The following is a 20,148-nucleotide window of genomic DNA, read 5'->3' on the forward strand; positions in this document are numbered from 1 at the left end:
GAAAGGCATGAGGGAAAACAGACAATGTGATATAATTAAAATAATCTAGATTCAGCCCTTATGTGCACAGGGCCAGATTATGAAATCATAGGCCTGGGGCTTTTTTTATTCACTGTTGAAGAAGAACAACTTTTATAATAAAGCCATAATAATATTTGCGATGTGGCATAGGCTACAGTTGAGCAGAGGCATTTGTAGGATTTCCACACATGTGGAACATTTGTTAGCAGGGTCTCCCCCCAAAAAATGTGCCTTTTAAAAAACGCATTTCACGCAATTCTATGTCATTTATATGACAGAAGACATTAGCTGAATCTTTTTTAATACCACACAAATGACCGGAATTAGTAACTACTCTGACAAACTGAGATCAAACTGGTCTTGAATTCTAACAAACAATAGCCCAGGCCATTGAAGCAACACACAGCAGAAACCATAGGCTATTACTCATGGTAATGGCCGATGCGCTCCTCTTGGCAATATCTCAAGATGAGCTACTTTGAAAAACAGTGCTGCTGTTTGCAAAAAATTGGGAGTTGTTGAGAAAAATACATTATATTAGTTCTACAGACAGATTAATCTTCTCTTTTCAACGGTAGGCCTTTGCTTTCCAAACTATGTTTTTCCAGCGATGGTATTTTGAAATTTGAAAAGGGTAAACAGACAGCCGCAACCAACCATAGAAATATATTCCATAGATGGCAGTTCCCAGACAGTCAGGACTGGCAGCCGTTGCTAGTGTACCCATGACTTTAACACCAGGGTAAGTGGCCCCAAAACCCTTCTATGGATTATATGTCTATTCCCACAATGCAACAAGCTGTATATTTGGCGCGAATGCTGCCCAAATTGCGGGCCTTCCCGACTGTAGGCAAAATAAAGGAAACACTTGAGTAAATGAGGGATACAAAGTTTATGTTATGGTGTGTGGGGTGCATTTTTCTGGCATGGTTTAGGTACACTTGCTGTTCTGGCAGCTCATTGTGGCCCAACACCCTTTTAAGACACTTTATGTTGGTGTTTCCTTTATTCTGGTAGTTACCTGTACGCTTGTGATAATTTTATCCACAGTTATTTTTCAGAAACTATTGATCCTCTGTGGCTAAATTATGCTATCTGGTGTATTTTGAACATTGAGAGCGAGCTTCTATAGTTGGATAAAAAATTATATTCATAATAAAAAAATTATAAAAATATATACTTTTATCACATTTATTATGCAGTTTATTTATTTTATATTTATTAATCAGTTACAAAATCAAGGCAGTGCCCCCCGGTTACCCACTTGGGCCCCCTACCTCCTCTCCACCCATCTACCAGAACGGCAGCAGGCTGTATATATTAATTGAGAGCCTGCTCCTGAATCCTACTGTGGTTTGTGGTTGCAGTAAAAAAAAATACATTAAAAAAAAAAAATATATATATATATACTACATATCCAATATATACTGTATAATATATACTGTCTATATGTTTTATTTCTTAATTTTTTGCTGCCTCTTGGGTTCCCCACGGGCCTGACCCCAGGGTCTTCAGCCCCAGTAAACCCCTGCATTGATCCGGTCCTGTATGTGCACCATGGGGTTGCCCCACAACCTTTTGTTAGGTTATCAGCTGCACAATAAGCTTATTGTGCAGGAGATGCAAAAAAGATCAGACGTTATTACCAATAGGAAAAGGCTGGTGCATCCCTGGTTGTGTAACCACATGGACCATTGTAAGCACTGTCTGCAGACACTTTTGCTTGATTACACAAGCAGTAAAGAGTGTTCAGTGTGGAATAAAACTAAGAGGCACAGTGCAGCCAGCCAGGTGTTACAGGTTAGAGAGCACAGATTTCTTTCCTTTGGCATTTATATGAAAAAACATACACTTATTACACACACAAACTATTTAACACAAACATACACACAAGACAGGTATTCATTGTATCCATTGTGAGGTGAATATGTTTTTCTTGCCTCAATTTGCTATTTGTTGGTTGGTCTAGCTTTGCAGCATTTGATTTGGCTTGACCTCAGTGCATGTCCGTGCCGTGTCTTTACTATCATTAAATTGAAGACTTAGTTTTTATCAAAGATTCTCTATAATTAGTATTACGCGATCAAACTGATTAATCATGTAACTGTAATTAACAAGGAAGTCGGGGCACCAAGGAAATTATTCAGATTACAAAGTTATAATTTCCTAATATAACCTTTCAGATATTTTCATATCTGATCCATAGTCTTCTGATTAATGAATTATTTACTTTACCTCACGTTAGTCTCATTCCAAATGTCGTAAATTGTTGGTTATCTGCACAAACCCAGTCTTCACTATGAGTCAACCATACATCAATTGTCTTAAATCATTTATTTATTACTAACTAAGTAATTCACAGAAATTCATAAACAAACAAAGTAAATATGGTTACAAGAAATGATAGGAGAATGTGCCCTAATGGGCTAAACCGGCATGGCGGATTGTTAGACAAAAGGGAAGTGGGGGTCGACTAAGAAGTCACTACAGAGTTAATAATTATAACAATTGAAATGCTAATCCTTTACACATGAACGCTCACTCATTCGGGAACAATTGCAATCAATATATATATATTTATGCTCAGTGTGTCGTCTTAATCGCTGTTGAAAAGTTTGTTTCTGTTGGAGAGTTTCCGTCCTCTCTCTCTCTCTCTCTCTGTCTCTCTCTCTCTCTCTCTCTCTCTCTCTCTCTCTCTCTCTCTCTCTCTCTCTCTGTCTGTCGTGGTTAGAGGGGATAGTTCAGAGCGACATTCATTAATGTTGTTGTAGAATGGATGTTTCGGCGGTTGTCCTTCTTCGCGTTCAATGATACCAAATTCCTAGCTGCAGACTAGTAATTAATATCAAAGACTTGTTCTTATTCTGTTGGTATCAATAGTCTAAGAGTTTAACCACGTGGTATGGTTCAAAGATTCAGCAATGGTCTGCAACCTTTGTCCTCCCGTGATTGAGAGAAATATGGTCTACTGAGTTGGGTTTTATTCGGAATTGCAGAAAAGGGCTGTTCCAGGATGCCTGACCCTAACTGGGCTCATGGGCGGTCCTCTGATTTAGTTAAAAGGGAATTGGAGTTTCCTTCATTGAACAGTCCAAAATCACATTACACAATTTTACAAACAGTATCATACTCACTCATTCATCTTATACAACAATTAGATGTAAACCTCATATCTGAGGCTATTATATAAACAGCGTTATGGTAATGTGGCCGCACCGTCTCCCATGAGTTTCCCCAAGTTGTAACAAACGGACCGGTTCGTAGCTGGATTCTTCACCGATCTTTTATACCTTCTCCAGAACATGAAATTTGTTCGGACCTCAAGTTCTGTGAGGTGGAAGAAATTCCTTTGTTCTCTATGAAACTTCACTCTATCTCTACTGTGTGGCCATGAGGCAGGGTCTTCCCTAGGAATTTATGACCTCACTCTGACCACAGCAGTCTGGTTGTAGAAGCAGAGAGCGGGGATGGTGCTTGCTGTACCCAAATAGGGAAACGTCATGATATCCATGTGTTACTGAAATAAAGTGCAATGCCTTTCCAGAATTCCAGACTAATTATTTCCAGTCCAGATACCAGATGTATTGTGCATCTTGCTAGAAGACCATTTTATCCTGTTGTTGGGAGGAATTCAATTACTTTTTCTTTGAAGGTTATGTTTACCTTGAGTTTCCTTGACTTTCACTTAGACAAAACAAAACCTTGGAAGCAAGACATGGTTGTCAGAATAAACAGAGTAAACACAAACACACACTTCATAAATTTAAACTGTTTCAAAGGAGCTTCAGTGAGGATTTGCTAAGGCTGAGTGACTTTATCTTTTCAGAGGCAGCAGAAAAGCAGCTAAGTGACTTGATGGGGTGAGAAGCAGGTCTCCACATGTGCTTCGGCCTGTGAATTCTCATGTTGAGTTAGTGAGGTAACATTAATGTGAGTGAGTCACTCTCTATCAGGCACAGAGGGCCTTTCACTGCACAGCTCCAACGCAACACATCACACAGGGATCTACTGTAACAGGGAAGCCCTGAAGAGGGATAGACACGATTGAATTTGGCAGCTTGTCAGAGGCTGTGCACACACATTCAAAACACAGGGCCTTGTTTAACATTTTTGCAAACAAAATGCTAACACACTAAGGACATTTGCATTCAAGATTTTTTCTGGAACAATATTTCTGTAGATGGTATCCCTGAAAAGCGGTTCTAAAGGTACCTAAGCGTTGCAGGGTGTCGTACTGTAACTGCGCTTGTGTGATTTGAGCTGAAGAGTAAGACAATTGAGCTAAGAGTAAGGTCTGTTTGTTGCACATTATTATGCAAAGCAGGAAGTGTGCTTGTTTGTCTGTAAATCACATTCGATTTTTGTATTGTGTTCCAGGGAAGGTCTGACTGCAACTTTCTATTTTAAATCGCACAGGCTGCAGTGAGAGTTTATCTGGCCTTGCTGTAATGTGAGAAATCATTGCACTGCAGTTTCTGGGCTGATACTGTTGTTTTTTTGTAGAACAGAAGGAAAATCCTAAGAAAAAGGGCACTTGATAATGGGAGCTTGAATGCATCCATTCAAAACAGGCCCATTTAAAGGTTGGGTCAAAGAGTAAACTAGAAATGATCCTGCTAGGAAACTGCTCTGAGAGTTATCTGTCCCCAGCTTCTTGACTCATCCTGTAGCTCTCTGGCTTGTTTCTGGAGCGCAGGCCAAACAAATCAATTCCTTTCCTCCGTCTTCCAATTTCCTCCTTTCTTGTCTTTGTGGCTGATATGAGCAGATACATGTCAATTAGTCAAATGAGCGAAGCTGTTTTGAAAGCAGGTTGGCATATTGGGATGACTCATGTACTGGAGGCGGCTCTGATGGCACAGCCACAAAGTCATAAAATCAGAATTTAAACCTAACCCTTAACTTAACCCTAACATTAACCACACTACTAACCATATAAACATTCATGTTCATACATTTTTATGATACAGTGGCTTGCGAAAGTATTCACCCCCCTTGGCAATTTTCCTATTTTGTTGCCTTACAACTTTGAATTAAAAAAATGTTTTTGGGGGGGGTTGAATCATTTGATTTACACAACATGCCTCCCACTTTGGTGGTAACATGCCTACCAGCAATCTTTAAGTCATACCACAGATTCTCAATTGGATTGAGGTCTGGGCTTTGACTAGGCCATTCCAAGACATTTAAATGCTTCCCCTTAAACCACTGAGTGTTGCTTTAGCAGTGTGCTTAGGGTCATTGTCCTGCTGGAAGGTGAACCTCCATTCCAGTCTCAAATCTCTGGAAGACTGAAACAGGTTCCCCTCAAGAATTTTCCTGTATTTAGCACCATCCATCATTCCTTCAATTCTGACCAGTTTCCCAGTCCCTGCCAATGTGTTCTCGGTGTGATGAGAGGTGTTGGGTTTGTACCTGACATAGCATTTTCCTTGCACCTGACATAGCATTTTAGTCTCATCTGACCAGAGTACCTTCTTCCATATGTTTGGGGAGTCTCCCACATGCCTTTTGGCGAACTCCAAACGTGTTTGCTTATGTTTTTCTTTAAGCAATGGCTTTTTTTCTGGCCACTCTTCCGTAAAGCCCAGCTCTGTGGAGTGTATGGCTTAAAGTGGTCCTATGGACAGATACTCCAATCTCCGCTGTGGAGCTTTGCAGCTCCTTCAAGGTTATCTTTGGTATCTTTGTTGACTCTCTGATTAATGCCCTCCTTTCCTTGTCCTTGAGTTTTCATGGGTGGCCCTCTCTTGGCAGGTTTGTGAGTTTTGGTGGGCGGCCCCTCTTGGCAGGTTTGTTGTGTTGCCATATTCTTTCAATTTTTTAATAATGGATTTTATGGTGCTCCGTGGGATGTTCAAAGTTTCTGATATTTTTTTATAAACCAATCCCGATCTGTACTTCTCCACAACTTTGTCCCTGATCTGTTTGGAGAGCTCCTTTGTCTTCTTGATGCCACTTGCTTGGTGGTGCCCCTTGCTTAGTGGTGTTGCAGACTCTGGGGCCTTTCAGAAAAGGTGTATATATACTGAGATCATGTGACAGCTCATGTGACACTTAGATTGCACACAGGTGGACTTTATTTAACTAATTATGTGACTTCTGAAGGTAATTTGTTGCACTAGATCTTATTTAAGGGCTTCAGAGCAAAGGGGGTGAATACATATGCACGCACCACTTTTACATTTTTAATTTTGTAAAATATTTTGATACAAGTATTTTATTTCACCAATTTTGACTATTTTGTGTATGTCCATTACATGAAATAAAAATAAAAATACAATTAAATTACAGGTTGTAATGCAACAAAATAGGAAAAACGCCAAGGGGGATGAATACGTTTGCAGGGCACTGTATACTATATAGCCAATTGTCACGGTTGTCGTAAGAACGGGACCAAGGCGTAACGGATATTGAGTTCCACATATTTATTCCAAAGTGAAACTTTAGCCAAAAACAAATAAATCAAATAAACGAACAACGGAACGTGACTACGTGGTGCACATGCACAAACACAAAATAATATCCCACAAACACAGGTGGGAAAAATAGCTACTTAAATACAATCCCCAATTAGAGACAATGATTACCAGCTGCCTCTAATTGGGAATCATACAAAACACCAACATAGAAAAAATAAACTAGAACACAACATAGAAATAACAAACAAGAATACCCCCTAGTCACACCCTGAGTTTTTACACCATAGAGAAACAATGGCTCTCTATGGTCAGGGCGTGACACAATGTTGACTTTGCAGCTGTCCCATCAAGTATCTAGAGGAAATCTCTCAGCTTTTGCCTCCTGTATAAGAATCATGTCAATAAATAATTAAATGTTTTATTTGATATTTTCGCAAGGTTGGTTTAAATCATATCAGCACTTTGAAGATAAAACAGAAATAAAATACCAATGTAATTATGTGGGTTGTAAAATGTGCATTATCTTCTCTCTTAAAAAATAAAACCTTTTCACAATGAACATTTTCCTTCTCTCAAGTCTGCTGGCGTTTACAACAAAAGGATTCTCAGAAAATTATGAAAGGGATCATTTAGAAATGGAAGCAGCAGGAATTGCTTGATCATTCTAATCTTCCAATGGTCCTTATCAGCTGTTAATAAATAAGAATACCCTCTTATTTGAGGACCCATGGTGTTAAGGAGTTGACTGATTGGCTCTGGTATATCATCTAGCTCCCAATATACTGCAGTTCATTGTTTCTGAACTGTTTAAATGTCCAAGAGAGGATGGCTATACTGGCTGGCTGACTTTGGGGTGGCAGTCGGCAGGCCATTAGACATCCCAGCTGATTTTTCACTCTTATTTTTGATACTGTACCTAGCATACCGTATATCTAGCAAACCAATAAAGTAAAGAGAAAGATGTATAGTTCAAATATAGTCAGATTTGGTATCAGAATAAACCAGTCAGATAGAAATATTTTAAGCTTTGTGGCTTTCAGTGACAAGATTCAAAGCTGCAGCACAGGCAGTGTAGTCAGATGGCATGCCTGGCAGACATCAAGTGCTTAATCTGACAGGAGCCAGTGGTCACGCTGTATACATGATGAAGTGGTGGTTAAACTATTTTCGAGTCGGTTCAATGAACATACATCTGTTACAGTCTATGTTTCTCTGAGAGATTACCACAGCAAGCAACATTGGCTGCATAATATATGTTCATTCATAACATAATGATGGATTATAGCAGTGAACAATACAATGGAAGCTACAAAATCAATTGGCTATTGCTCCTCAGAGGAGTGGAGGCCTGATAGCTTTTACGTCATGTTGATGTAGCCGTGAACATTATTCTGTCATTACTCTCCTTCTCAGAAAACATGGGAAGCACATGTATGGCCACAAGCACTGAGTTATAGGAATAGCAGACAGGTTATTGTGATAGGTTGGTTGATGTTTTTGGTTAAATTTTGTTGTACCCATAGTAAATACGTTACAGAAAGTTAGAATGGGATTGTGTGGCTTCAATGTCTCGGCGGTCATTCGGTCAAACAGTCAACTGTTTCAAACATTCACATTAGTCTTCCGTAAGTGGATGGACTGATGATGTGGAAATAAAGAGTGTAGAGATACAATATAGAAGCAGGCTTCTGGTTTGCTGCATTTTGCCCTTTTCTCAACACTCAAATCAATACCAGTGGTTAATATCTCAGGTTTACTATACCTCGGGTACCAACACAACAGGCCGGTAAGCACTTTCTATTGACTGAGATATACACTCACCGGCCAGTTTAAATGGTACACCCATTTAGTTTACAGCGCTACTGTAAATAAACACTTGCACTTACTTGTAAATGAAGTCCAGCCGTCTATCTTTCTGGGTAAAGGCATCAGTGGTGGAACTGTAAAAATACTCCCTGTTGGCCCTCAGTGTTAAAAGTGTCTCAGTGTCGATGAGATGGAGATGATAGCAAGGGATGGGAGTTGTCCTTGATCGGTCTGGTTTCGACTGTATATCTTCATTCATTTCAATGCAGAAAATGACCTCTCAACGGATGCTGTTGTGGCTGGTATAGTGAGGACCAGCTGCAGTAACTTTGTTGCCTTGGGGACAGTCTGTGTCAGGTCATACTGGAACAAAAAGCTGAGGAGCTGTCCAATTTGTCTCAAAACATTTTTACTGTACAATCCGACAAGATCAGGCTTAACTCAAACAAAATCTAAGTACTTGGCATATTTTACAGGCTCTCGTTTGCTGTGTCGAACTTTTGTGACATTGTTTAAAAAACAATTCAGTCCACTAAGCGAAGGAAATTAAGTTCACCAAAGTGCTCAAACCTGGCTCTCAGCTAAACATTGATATTTACTCTGATCGGCTGTTACTATGAGTTTTGCTTTCTGCCAGGCCCAGTTCATTGCATTTCTGCTCAAATCGCTCATAGAAACTCTCAAAATCTTGCTTTTTTATGTGTCCATTAGTAGGCAGTATAAGGTAGTTTGGAGTTTGAAGGGTGGAAGAAAAACACATGGCAAGGTTGCCTTTCCCCTGGCCTCCATGAGCATTTTGTACCAGATCACCACTAATTTGTACTAGTTCCAAAATCAAATTTATCATGCAGAAAAAACAAGGCAAAATGATTGATAAAAGGTATATTTATTTTTCATTACAGTTCCCTTTTCATTTATTTTCACCTATCCTGCCTACCTTGACTGCACATTACTGGCAGCATGTAACCTAGCGGTTAGAGTATTGGGCTAGTAACTGAAAGGTTGCTAGTTTGAATCACCGAGCCGACAAAGTGAAATATCTGTTTATGTGCCCTTCAGCAAATCACTTAACACTCATTTCTGAGGGTGGCCCAGGGAGAGTTCGAATATGCAAAAATAACATTTCCAATTCTGAAATGTGTATAATACACACTTGTTTGAAATAAGACAAATATAAGCACACACCAAATGATTATACAGGTAATTCTTTAGAGCAGTGCTCTCTGTATCCTATTCTACAGTATATGTGTCTACAGTACAGTGAATAATCCAGTTAGACATGAACACAGGGCTGCAGACATGGCTAATTCCCCATCTTGTTGTTGGAACATAAGGAGAAGTCAGTCCTCCCTCCGCCTGCTTCTATTGCTCTCTCTGAGCAACCATACAATCATTTTCGGTGGTTTGTGAGGTTGCCATGGCAACTGAAGTGTGCCCATGTAAGATGGACAGAGAGAGAGAGAGAGAGAGAGAGAGAGAGAGCGGGTGAAACTTGAATGATCTCTCTGCATTTTGCATAATTATGATGACGTGGCCGGAGACACTTAGCTTTTCAAGTCCAATATCTTAAAAACTCGACTGCCGGCATACTTGACAATATCTTAAAAACTCGACTGCCGGCATTCTTGACAATATCTTAACTTGACTGCCGGTACTAATAAACAAAATACTAATGAACAAAATACCCCAAATATAGTTTATTTTTATGATACAAGGCGAGACCCAGATGCAGACACAGGAGACAGATGGATGGAGTCTTACAATATTCATTAATCCAAAAGGGTAAAGCAAGAGAATGGTCGTGGACAGGTAAAAAGGTCAAAACCAGTTCAGAGTCCAAAAGGTACCGAAGGGCAGGCAGGCGGGGAAATAGTCCAGAGTCAGACAGGGGTCAAAACCGGGAAGGCTATCAAAAAGAGAAAAGCAAAAGGCGAAACGGGAAAAATGCACTGCATTTTGACTTGACTAACATACAAGACAAACTGGCACAGAGAGACAGGAAACACAGGGATAAATACACTGGGGAAAATAAGCGACACCTGGACAATCAACAATGTTTTTAATAGCTTGCCCAGGGACTGTGGTTGAAAATTAGCCTGCTGGCTAAAACCAGCACTTTTACTGAAACGTTGATTAATGTGCGCTATTCCTGTAAAAATGTAAATAAACGAAAATCACAGGAACAGGTGAAACAGATTAGGGTGTGACAGCTTTTGAGTGGGGTTTCCCCACTCCCCACGCTTTAAGCAGTATTATCCAAACAGCAAGCCACACCAGCCAATAGCTATTAGATATTATGTTCCACCAACTCTGCACATGGGTGGTTGCTTTATTGTAGGCGAGGACTTTGTTCTTACAGACAAAGATTTATTGTACTGCACAAGTTCTACTTTAATTGTTTTTGATATGGCCAATACTTTGATATGGTGTTGCCATGTGGTACATGGTTGTCTCAAATTCTGTCACTGAATATATAAACCCTCTAATGACAATGCAGGTGGAGATACAGGCTGCGTGTGCCTTGTGCTGCTTTGTGTTAAGGTAGAGAACAGTGGTTGTCAACTCTCTCTTGAAATGTTGTCATGACTGGTGTCAAAGAATAACAAAAGGTAAAATAATGTATTTGAATTGGGGCAGGGGGATGGCCCATTTGTCCTCATCTTGGCATTCTGTGGTTTGATGGCTTAAAAGGTCATCTGTGGTACCACCTGTACATGTTGGTAAACTAATCTTGCATGTAGACTAAACAATAACTACAGCTACTCCCCTCCAATACTACTTTCCCAAAGCAATTACTGCCTTTTGTCTGACCCTTGTAATTAGCTCAACATTTAGAAAAAGGTGATGCACTTTTCACCCTGACCCAAACCCCCCAGGTGTGAAGGGCTTTGGGCAGAAGGGGGCACACAGTATTCTGCCATTTTGTCTAATTCGATAATGAGTGTTTGCGAAGGGGCAGGCTGCATTTGTAAATGGAGGGGGACGGAAGGGTTTTTGCGGGTTGACTGACTGCCGTAACTACTTTCTGGCAGACTCAACATGCATAGACAAGTTTGTGGTCATAAGCACATCCTTAAAAACATAGGTGCTGGGCTAATAAAGAATACTATTAAAGAACAAGAAGGCCCGCACACTGTTAAAGCTACAAATTCACAGATTTATTGACAACGTTTCGAACCGAAACGGATCTTCATCAGGTCAAACAAATTGAGTGCTCACATCCCAAAATATACACATTTCACCTCACATGACCATTGCGGACATGACGCATGGTGGGTGCAAAAGCAATTTGTGTACCTCTAATCATTTAATAACAATGAGATGGGTACATGTAGTAGTTCCAGAAAATAATATATATTTACAAAATGACCAAGTGGGTTACCTGGAAGGCAAGACAAATCAAAGTGACATATTCATGTAAGAAATGGTCTGATATCAAACTCTTGGTTCAGACCTCTAGGAGACATGGTACACAAATGGTGAATCCAATACAATTCTCTTCTCAATAATAGATTATCAGTATCTCTCCCCCTCCTAGGAGTCTTAACATGTTCGATGCCAATGTCTCTCAAAGAGCTAATGGTGTGACAAGCCTCCATGAAATGCGCAGCCATCGGGTTTCTCTGGTCAAGTGTCCTGATATTACTCCTGTGTTCTGCTATCCTTGTTTTCAGAGCTAATTTTGGTTTTCCTACATAGCATAGACCACAAATACACTTGATCAGGTATAGCACATTTTTTGTGGAACATGATGGCCTTAATCTTAATGGCCTTGCCCGTAATAGGGTGAGAGTGACACCACAATGGGTTTTTAGAAAGAAATCTACAAAAGCAGAAATATTTTCAGTCAATGAGCTAATGGAGGCCACAATAGGTCTCCCTGGTGGCTTATCCAGTAGTTTGTGTATTTTGGTAAGGCATGAATAAAGATAATGACTGGATAGTCTACTTTCATGAACTCATATTCTTTTTGCATAATGTCTCCACTTTCCACAAGAGACTTCAGCTTGCAGTGAATCTCTTCTTTGAACAGTGGTGTGGGGTCATGTGACAATTTCTGATAGAAAGTGGTGGTGTTCAATTGTCCCCAGATCTCATTCACATAGTCATCACGGTTTAACAACACCACAGCTCCGCCCTTGACAGCAATTACGTACTATCAAAGTGGAATCATTTTTTAAAACATCCGATGCTTGTCTCTGTTTAGGGAGATTATTGCAGACTCTGTATTCTCACTTTAATATTCCAAATCTGAGACATCTTTTTCCACCAATCTGCAGTATGTTTCTAGGGAGGGATTTCTGTATCTGGCCGAAAAAAGGTGGATTTGGCTCAAAACGGGGCATTCGTTCTGGTGGAAATGTCATTCTCTATTGTGTCACCCATAGTCTGAACACTCGTCTCACCCATACTTGACACATCCACATTTGGAAATAATTTCTGAAATTCTATTGTGGTGTCAAAGTTACATGATGCAGTGGGGATGAAAGATAAACCCTTACTCAACGCCAACTCACATGAAGTGATGATGGGACGTGAAGAAAGGTTAATCACACTCAGGCATTCTGACTGCGTGTCCAATTGCAGCCTTGCTCCTCCGTTCTTCTTGCCCCTCCTACACTTCCTCCACATCCACGGTGCTGCTGACCCCTGTCGGGCCATTGAGGGTATCCTCTTCCCCCTCGCTTGCGTCCTAAAAAAGATCCACTCCCATGGGAATCATAGCTGTAATCTGAATCTGCATCAAGAGAAGATGCACTTAAGTGTGGAGGTAGGGTAACCTGTTTTGGGTAGTCTCTGACATCACTGCATGTCCTCGATGTGGATTCCCTCTCTACAGATACACCTCATTTTGTTCATAGTCATTGGAGTGCTGCTCAAACTTCTTAATCTTCCTCGCTGTGATGTCCTGCTCCTGGTAATTCTTGAATTTCAATAGTGTGCTCTCCATATTTGTGCAACCAGTTTACTATGTGTCCCCCAATGCCCAGACAGATGGGGACACGCACCAGGCATGAGTGCACAGGGCATCAGTCTTTCTAATCTCTATATGTTGAGGTAACTACAGGTGTCAGGCAATCGATCAATCACATTTATTTATAAAGCCCTTTTCACATCAGCAGATGTCACAAAGTGCTTATACAGAAACCCAGCCTAAAACCCCAAACAGCACAAATGCAGATGTACTGTAGAAGCACAATGGCTAGGAGAAAATCCCTAGAAAAGCAGGAAGCTAAGAAAAAACCTAGAGGATCCAGACTTTGAGGGGTGGCCAGTCCTATTTTGACTGTGCCGGGTGAAGATTATAAGAGTAAATGGCCATTAAAGCCAGATCGTTCTTCAAGATGTTCAAATGCTCATAGATGACCAGCAGGGTCAAATAATAATCACTGTGGTTGTAGAGGGTGCAACAGGTCAGCACCTCAGGAGTAAATGTCAGTTGGGTTTTCATAGCTGAGCATTCAGAGGTCGAGACAGCAGTTGCGGTGGAGAAAGAGAGAGAGAGGGAGAGAGAGAGAGCGAGATAGAGGGAGAGAGAAGAAGGGAGAGAGTCGAAAACAGCAGGTCCGGGACAATGTAGCATATCCGGTGAGGCCAGAGTTCCATAGCCGCAGGCAGAACAGTTGAAACTGGAGCAGCAGCACGACAAAGTAGCACGTCTGGTGAACAGGTCAGGGTTTCATAGCCACAGGAAAAACATCAGAAACTGGATCAGTAGCACGAACTGGTGGCCTGGGGACAGGGACATCCAGGAGTCATCAGGCCAGGTAGTCCTGACGCATGGTCCTTAGGCTCAGGTACTCCAGGAGGGGAGAGAAAGAGAGAGAGAGAGCGCGCGCGAGAGAGAGAGAAAGCGAGAATGAGAGAGATGGTAGAATTATAGGGAGCATATTTAAGTTCACACAGGACAACAGATAAGACAGGGGAATTTTACCAGATAGACAGACTGACCCTAGCCTCCTGGCACATAGACTATTGCAGCATACATTCTATAGGCTGAGACAGGGGGGGGCCGGGACACTATGGTACTGTCAGACGATACCCCCGGACAACACTAGAGGGATATCAACAGACCACCAACTTACTACCCTGAGACAAGGCTGACTGTAGCCCACGAAGATCTCCTCCACCGCACGAGCATGAGGGGGGCGCAAAAATCGGTCAAGAAGGTTACGTCAGTGACTCAACCCACTCAAGTTGAGTATAGCGGGAAAAAAGCCTGGCAGATGTGACGCACCCCTCCTAGGGACGGCATGGAAGAGAACTAGTACTAGTTTGATTTTAATTAATTAATTAATATTTATTTATTTGTAAGCCAGTGACTCAGCCCCCGTAATAGGGTCAGAGGCAGAAAATCCCAGTGGAGAGAGGGGAGCCGGCCAGGCAGAGACAGCAAGGGCAGTTCATCACTCCAGTGCCTTGCCATTCACCTTCGCACCCCTGGGCCAGATTGTACTCAATCATAGGATCTACTGAAGAAATTAGTCTTCAGTTGAGATTTAAAGGTTGAGACAGAGTCTGCATCTCTCACATGAATAGGCAGACCATTCCATAAAAATGTTGCTCCAGATTCTGAAAACTCTGGCTCCAGCTGTTTGCTTAGGAATTCTAGGGACAATAAGGAGGCTTGTGAACGTAGGGTACATGTAGGTATGTAAGGCAGGACAAAAGTATAGAGATAGGCAGGAGCTAGTCCATGTAATGCTTTGTAGGATAGCAGTAAAACCTTGAAATCAGCCATAGCCTTAACAAGAAGCCAGTGTAGAGGCTACCACTGGAGTAATATGATAACATTTTGGGGTTCTAGTCAAGATTCTAGCGGCCGTACTTAGCACTAACTGAAGTTTATTTAGTGCTTTATCCGGGTAGCCAGAGTGTAGAGTACTGCACTAGTCTAATCTAGAAGTATTCGCTTTTCTGCATAATTTTTGGACAAAATGTTTAGATTTTTGCAATATTACTGTCAAGGCTCAGGAGAAGACCCAGAAGCAGACAGTTTAAAAGTAACAAAAGTTATTACAAAAACAGGGGGGACAGGCAAACAACAGGTCAAGGGCAGGCAGAGGTCAGTATTCCAGAGCAGAGTCCGAAATGTACAGAACGGCAGGCAGGCTCAGGTTCAAGGCAGGGCAGGCACAAGTCAGTAATCCAGGGAGGTGTTACAAGGTACAGAACGGCAGGCAGGCTCATGGTCAGGGCAGGCAAAATGGTCAAAACCGGGAAACCTAGATAGCAGGAACTAGAGAATACAGGAGAATACGATGGTGGGTTTGAAGAAAAACAAAATGAACTGGCAACAGACAAACAGAGAACACATAAATACACTGGGAATAATGGGGAAGATGGGAGACACCTGGAGGGGGTGGAGACAATCACAAAGACAGGTGAAACAGATCAGTGTGACAGTTACGAAAAAAAGCTGCCCTTGAAATATTTTTGATATGTTCGTGAGAAGAGAGATCAGGGTCCAGAGGAACGTAGAGGTTCTTCACATTTTTATTCAAGAAGACTGTACAACCATCAAGATGAATTGTCAGATCAAACAACAGATCACTTTGTTTCTTGGGACCTAGAACTAGCATCTCTGTTTTGTCTGAGGTTAAAAGTTAAAAAAAATGCCCCATCCACTTCCTTATGTCTGAAACACAGGCTCCCAGGGTAGCACATTTTGTGGCTTTACCATGTTTAACCAGAATGTACAGCTGTGTATCGTCTGCATAGCAGTGAAAGTTGACATTGCGTTCCCTAATGACATCACCAAGAGGTAGAATATATGGTGAATATATAGAATATATAGTGAAAACAATAGCGGTCCTAAAACGGACCTTTGAAGACAAACCATCCACAGAGATATCTTCCCGAAAGATAAGATGTAAACCAGGCAAGAACTTGTCCGTGTAGGCCAATTAGGGTTTCCAATCTCTCCAAAAGAATGTGGTGATCGATGGTGTCAAAAGCGGCACTTAAAATCTGGGAGCACGAGGACAGAAGGTAATTCATCACATTCACAAGTGCAGTCTCAGTACTATGACGGAGTCTAAAACCAGACTGGAGCGTTTCATATACGTAATTTATGTCTTCAGGAAGGCAGTGAGTTGCTACACAACAGCTTTTTCTAAAATGTTTGAGAGAAATGGGAGATTCAAGGGAAGTCATTGTTTTGGGGAAGTTGAAGGTGAGTAGTTGATATTGTGTAGACTAAATACAAGACCAGATTTACCAACGTGGACAGGTGCTACAACAGGTGACATTTGAAACCATCAATTCACTCCCTCCCCCCATAATTTAAAGGTACTATACTTTGGAAAAAGAGGTGAGATGTGAACTTTGTGAGGCCAGACTCAAAGTTGAATAATTGTTCGAGTGTACCATGCACTGTGTGTTATTGGGTCAGTGGCCTGTTTTGCATGCTCGGCTGAAGTAATAGTAGGCGGACAGTCGGAGCGGTGGCCTGTCATTCAGCCCAAGGGCCTGTATAAGCCAAAGCAGCAGTGGCGTAAAGGAGAATGTTCTGGGTGAAAGGGGAGAGGTCGAAAGGTTGTGGAAGGCATGATGCGAATCAGGAACAGCTTGTGGCCATTGTCACGGCTGACCTGTTCCGTCATATGAGGGCTGTTAGTGTTCAGTACGCAACACAAACACATATACACATGTATCCACAGCAGGATGAGCAAACTGTGTGGTTATGTAGAGCATGTCAGAGCATGCGCAGACCAGCTGGCCGGTGTGTTTACGGACATATTCAACCAATCCCTATACCAGTCTGCTGTTCCCACATGCTTCAAGAGGGCCACCATTGTTCCTGTTCCCAAGAAAGCTAAGGTAACTGAGCTAAACGACTACCGCCCCGTAGCACTCACATCCGTCATCATGAAGTGCTTTGAGAGACTAGTCAAGGACCATATCACCTCCACCCTACCTGACACCCTTGACCCACTCCAATTTGCTTACCGCCCAAATAGGTCCACAGACGATGCAATCTCAACCACACTGCACACTGCCCTAACCCATCTGGACAAGAGGAATACCTATGTGAGAATGCTGTTCATCGACTACAGCTCGGCATTCAACACCATAGTACCCTCCAAGCTCGTCATCAAGCTCGAGACCCTGGGTCTCGACCCCGCCCTGTGCAACTGGGTACTGGACTTCCTGACGGGCCGCCCCCAGGTGGTGAGGGTAGGCAACAACATCTCCTCCCCGCTGATCCTCAACACTGGGGCCCCACAAGGGTGCGTTCTGAGCCCCCTCCTGTACTCCCTGTTCACCCACGACTGCGTGGCCATGCACGCCTCCAACTCAATCATCAAGTTTGCGGACGACACAACAGTGGTAGGCTTGATTACCAACAACGACGAGACGGCCTACAGGGAGGAGGTGAGGGCCCTCGGAGTGTGGTGTCAGGAAAATAACCTCACACTCAACGTCAACAAAACTAAGGAGATGATTGTGGACTTCAGGAAACAGCAGAGGGAACACCCCCATCCACATCGATGGAACAGTAGTGGAGAGGGTAGCAAGTTTTAAGTTCCTCGGCATACACATCACAGACAAACTGAATTGGTCCACTCACACAGACAGCATCGTGAGGAAGGCGCAGCAGCGCCTCTTCAACCTCAGGAGGCTGAAGAAATTCGGCTTGTCACCAAAAGCACTCACAAACTTCTACAGATGCACAATCGAGAGCATCCTGGCGGGCTGTATCACCGCCTGGTATGGCAACTGCACCGCCCTCAACCGTAAGGCTCTCCAGAGGGTAGTGAGGTCTGCACAACGCATCACCGGGGGCAAACTACCTGCCCTCCAGGACACCTACACCACCCGATGCTACAGGAAGGCCATAAAGATCATCAAGGACATCAACCACCCGAGCCACTGCCTGTTCACCCCGCTGTCATCCAGAAGGCGAGGTCAGTACAGGTGCATCAAAGCTGGGACCGAGAGACTGAAAAACAGCTTCTATCTCAAGGCCATCAGACTGTTAAACAGCCACCACTAACATTGAGTGGCTACTGCCAACACACTGTCAATGACACTGACTCTACTCCAGCCACTTTAATCATGGGAATTGATGGGAAATTATGTAAATATATCACTAGCCACTTTAAACAATGCTACCTTATATAATGTTACTTACCCTACATTGTTCATCTCATATGCATACGTTGATACTGTACTCTATATCATCGACTGCATCCTTATGTAATACATGTATCACTAGCCACTTTAACTATGCCACTTGGTTTACATACTTATCCCATATGTATATACTGTACTCGATATCATCTACTGTATCTTGCCTACGCTGCTCTGTACCATCACTCATTCATATATCCTTATGTACATATTCTTTATCCCCTTACACTGTGTATAAGACAGTAGTTTTTTTTTGGAATTGTTAGTTAGATTACTTGCTCGTTATTACTGCATTGTCGGAACTAGAAGCACAAGCATTTCGCTACACTCGCATTAACATCTGCTAACCATGTGTATGTGACAAATAAAATTTGATTTGATTTGATTTGATTTGTATCTGCCAGACATTCATGTTCCAGGTTTGTCTTTCAAACCCCCCCTCTTTGTCCCCATGTGCAGTTGCAAACCGTAGTCTGGCTTTTTTATGGCGGTGTTGGAGCAGTGGCTTCTTCCTTGCTGAACGGCCTTTCAGGTTATGTCGATATATGACACGTTTTACTGTGGATATAGATATTTTTGTGCCTGTTTCCTCCAGCATCATCACAAGGTTGATTTGAACATTTTGCACCAAAGTTCGTTCATCTCTAGGAGACAGAACACGTCTCCTTCCTGAGCGGTATGATGGCTGTGTGGTCCCATTGTTGGTGGCAAGGAAGTCAGGCGCAGGAGAACGAACTTGGTATAAACTGAGTTGTTTAATAAATTCTGACAAAACTCCAAAACAACCGACATGTACAAAATAACAAAGTGGGTACAAAACCCGTCGCACATCACATACAATCAAAACAATCTCTGACAAGGACATGAGGGGAAACAGAGGGTTAAATACACAACATGTAATTGATGGGATTGGATCCAGGTATGAAGGAGGAGAAGACAAAACCAATGGAAAATGAAAAATTGATCAGTGATGGCTAGAAGGCCGGTGACGTCGACCGCCGAACACCGCCCGAACAAGGAGAGAGAGGGACGGACTTCGGCGGAAGTTGTGACACCCATGGGGTTTCAGGCATTTGGAAAACTCAAGGATGACCCAAACTTGTGGAGGTCTTGGCTGATTGTTGGAGGAAATTATGGTTGAAATGACTAATTATGTATACATTCCAATCAGAACTGACTAGTCCATATGCTATAATGTACTGTACATATATGAATTCTCTCTCTTTCTCCCATTCCCAATTGTATATAATGTAGTCAGGAGTTTAGTAACAATGATGGTCTGTTCCTTGTACAAATGAATGTACTATCTCCAGGTGGCAGGAACGGACTATCTCCAGACTGTCTAGAATGCTGATTTATACTGACTGACCTTGGGTTTAGGAGAGGAGGCTCGAGAACTATGGGGCCTCTCTACCGGTGTTATGAAGAGATAGAACATTTAGGAAAAAGCTGACGTCATTTTCAGTTTATAACCTGTGGTAAAATGTGTATGTAGGCAGTACTCTCTTGTAATAAACGCTGTTACCTGACTTTTAAGACTGGTCTCGATCTATTTCATGCATAATTAATGAATTTACGACTCATTAATGAAATAGAGAGAGTGCGAATTTGATTTTTGATTTAAAACATATAGGAATTTAGAATTCCTCTAACACTGATTTCTTTAGATTTTCTCATGATGTCAAGCAAAGAGGCACTGAGTTTGAAGGTAGGCCTTGAAATACATCCACAGGTACACCTCCAATTGACTCAAATTATGTCA

The 20,148-nt window shown here is 42.1% G+C and overlaps 1 protein-coding gene across 1 annotated transcript in view; it reads left to right on the plus strand.

Moving 5' to 3' along the window:
- The window catches only part of LOC112257950 (G protein-activated inward rectifier potassium channel 2-like), a 120,239-nt gene that overhangs the window by 95,519 nt on the left and 4,572 nt on the right, over positions 1–20,148 (plus strand). The window lies entirely within an intron of this gene.

This window comes from Oncorhynchus tshawytscha, linkage group LG09 (genome assembly GCF_018296145.1).
Source record: "Oncorhynchus tshawytscha isolate Ot180627B linkage group LG09, Otsh_v2.0, whole genome shotgun sequence".
Lineage (NCBI taxonomy): Eukaryota > Metazoa > Chordata > Actinopteri > Salmoniformes > Salmonidae > Oncorhynchus > Oncorhynchus tshawytscha.